We start from the raw sequence: 3670 nt of genomic DNA on the forward strand, positions 1-3670 counted from the left end.
GCATTCCTCTGTTTTGTGTAAGAATCCAGTAATCTCTTTGTACCTTGCTGGTGTGTCACCCAACTTCCCTATTTTCTTCTGTATAAAAAGTTTGATGCTCGATTTGACAAATTACATTCAGATTCTACACAACCTCTCCTGTGTGCATCTGTCTGTCATTCCATCCAACGCTTTGCCCACCTGCAACTAGAGACCTGTTCCACGCAGACAAAGGGGCCCAGAGGATCTGCGGCACATCCAGAACTACTTCCCATGTGAGTCCAAAATATCCATGGATGTTTCCCATGTGGGTACATAACATTCAGGACTGCTTCCAGTGATGATGCACAACATACAGAACTTCATACCATGAGGGTACATGATATCTAGAACTTCTTATACAGGTGCGAGATACCCAGGAGAATTTCTCATGCAGATGCATGATGTTCAGAGCAGCTCTCCATGTGAGTACATGACAAAAATGTTGTTTTTTTTTTTTTTTTCCTAGGCTGGGACAGAATATCCAGCCCTTTGTCCCATAAGGGGATATGATATCCAGGATGAACCCATGTGTGTATGTGATATCCTGGAGTGCTTCCAAAAATTCTTCCTATGTGTACACATGATAGATATCCAGACCTGGCACACATTGGGGGATATGATATGAAAGACTCTTCCCATGCTGGTAAAACAAATCCAGGACTGTTCCCCATGTGACTACATATCTAGCACTGCCTCACCAAGGGATCATGTAATTAGGGCCAATCAGAATGTCTAAGATAAAAAACTCAGGTGACAACACGGGCTGGCAAGGATGTGGAGAAAGAGGAACACTCCTTCATTGCTGGTAGGATTGCAAACTGGTACAACCACTCTGGAAAACAATCTAGATATATTTCCTCAGAAAACTGGAAATATATCTACCTGATGATCCAGCTATACCACTCCTGGGCATATATTCAAAAGACACCCTACCATGCCGCAAGGACATGTGCTTCACTATATTGTTAGCAGCCTTATTTATAATAGCCAGAAGCTGGAAACATCCCAGATGCCCCTCAACTGAAGAGTGGATACAGAAAATGTGGTTCATCCATTTGCCCAAGAATTTCATAAATTCATTGTTTTTGACAGCTGAGTGTGTAAATGTACCACATTTTCTGTATCCATTCCTCTGTTGAGGGATATCTGGGTTCTTTCCAGCTTCTGGCTATTATAAATAGGGCTGCTATGAACATCCTGAATGAGGTAATCCAATCACAAAAGANTGGATACTTCATTCCTCCCTAGAATAGGGAATAAAATATCCATGGAAGGAGTTGCAGAGACAAAGTTTGGAGCTAAGATGAAAGGATGGACCATCCAAAGACTGCCCCACATGGTCCATCCCATAATCAGCCACCAAATTCGGACACTATTGCATATGCCAGCAAGATTTTGCTGAAAGGACCCTGATATAGCTGTCTTTTGCGAGGCTATGCCAGTGCCTGGCAAATACAGAAGTGGATGCTCACAGTCATCTATAGGATGGAACACAGGGCCCCCAATTGAGGAGCTAGAGAAAGTACCCAAGGAGCTGAAGGGGTCTGCAACCCTATAAGTGGAACAACAATAGGAACTAATCAGTACCCCCAGAGCTCCTGTCTCTAGCTGCATATGTAGCAGAAGATGGCTTAGTCAGCCATCATTGGGAAGAGAGGCCCCTTGGTCTAGCAAACTTTATATGCTCCAGTACAGAGGAAAGCCAGGGCCAAAAATTCAGAGTGGGTGGGTAGGGGAGCGGGGGGGGGAGGGTATAGGGGACTTTTGGGATAGCATTTGAAATGTAAATGAAGAAAATATCTAATAAAAAATTAAAAAAAAAAAGAAAATGTGGTTCATTTACACAATGGAATACTACTCAGCTATTAAGAATGAGGACATCATGAGTTTTGGAGGCGAATGGATAAAACTAGAAAGTATCATCCTGAGGTAACCAAGACCCAAAAGGACATGCATGGTAGGTACTCACTGATAAGTTAATATTAGCCAAAAAGTCCAGATTACCTAGGATACAACCCACAGAACTCAAGAAGGTTAACAAGCAGAAAGGCACAAGTGAGGATCCTTCGATCCCACTTAGAGGGGGGAGGAAAATAATCACAGGAGGCAGAGGGAGGGAAGGATCTGGGTGGGAGGGGGAGGAGGAGAAAAGGGGAACAGGATCAGGTATTGGGGGTGGACAGGAGAGAAGCCCAGAGAGGGCCAAAAGAATGAATGGAAATATGTAGTCTTGGAGACAAGGCCTCAAGTAGGGGGATGGGGTTACCAACCCATAGTCTAAATTTCTGACTCAGAGTTGTGCCCGTCCAAAAGATCTGTTAGGGACAAAAATGGAGAAGAGTCTGAAGAAAGGGTGGTCCAGTGACCAACACAACCTGGGATCCATCTCCTGGTGGTGGAGGGAGGCCATCAAGGCCTGAACACTATTACTGAAGCTATGATTTGCTTACAGACAGGAGCCCAGCATGGCTGTCCTCTGAGAAGCCCACTCAGCCGCTGACGGAGACGGATGCAAGTACCTAACCATTGGACTGAAGTCGGAACCTCTATGGTTGAATTAGGGGAAAGATGGCAGAAGATGAAGGGAAAGGTGACTCCATAGGAATGCCAGCAGTCTCAACCCAGACCTCTGAGAGCTCCCAGAAACGGAGCCAACAACCAGGAAGACGCACGGGCTGGCCTGAGGCCCCCGACACATATACAGCAGAGGACTGCCTGGTCTGGCCTCAGTGGGAGAAGATGCACCTAATCCTCTAGAGACTTGAGGCCCCAGGGAGGGGAGATGTTTGGTGAGGGGTGGTAAACTCTTGGAGAAGGGGGGGGGGAGAGGAGGAATGGAATGAGGAACTGTGTGTGTGTGGAATAGCTGGATTATATGTATGTATGTATGTATGTATGTATGTATGTATGTGTATATACGTGTGTGTGTGTGTGTGTGTGTGTGTGTGTGTGTGTGTGTAAAAAAGCCCTGCAAATACTGTACCCACATGGCAAGAAGTCTGGTATACCACGTACAAGTGTGGAAGACAGTCATTGATATCATGTATATGCAAAGATAGAAATCCTGTAGATGCTATATCTTCATGTTATGAGGTCTTTCAGCTTATTTGTAATTGATTTGCCTACTTTGAGGCATCTGTGCATTTCTGGACTGAAGTCTATTGATCGTGGGTCGAGGATATTCTTGAACTGTTCTTTGATTTGGTTTCCAAATTATTTTATTGAGTATTTTGGCATCTATGTTTATAAGTGGAATTCGTCTGGAATTCTTTCTTTGTTGGGTCTTTATGTGGTTTAGTTATCAGGGTCACTCTGGCCTCATAAAATGGATTGGGCAATATTACTTCTGTTTCTATTTTGTGGAATAATTTGAGAAGTATTGAAAGTAATATTTCATAGTTTTGTAGAATTCTGCTCCAAAACCATCTGTCCCTAGGCTCCCTTTTGGTTTTGAGACTTTTAATGACTGCTTTTATTTCACTAGGGGTTATAGGCCTGGTTAAGATGCTTATATGATCTTGATTTAACTTTGGTACCTATCAGGAAAATTATTCATTTCTTTTAGAATTTCCAGTGTGGTAGAGTACAGGTTTTCATAGTATATCTTTTTGTTTTCCTGGGTGTCCTCAGTGTCTTTCTTTCTTTCTTT

This window comes from Mus caroli, chromosome 12 (assembly GCF_900094665.2).
Source record: "Mus caroli chromosome 12, CAROLI_EIJ_v1.1, whole genome shotgun sequence".
Lineage (NCBI taxonomy): Eukaryota > Metazoa > Chordata > Mammalia > Rodentia > Muridae > Mus > Mus caroli.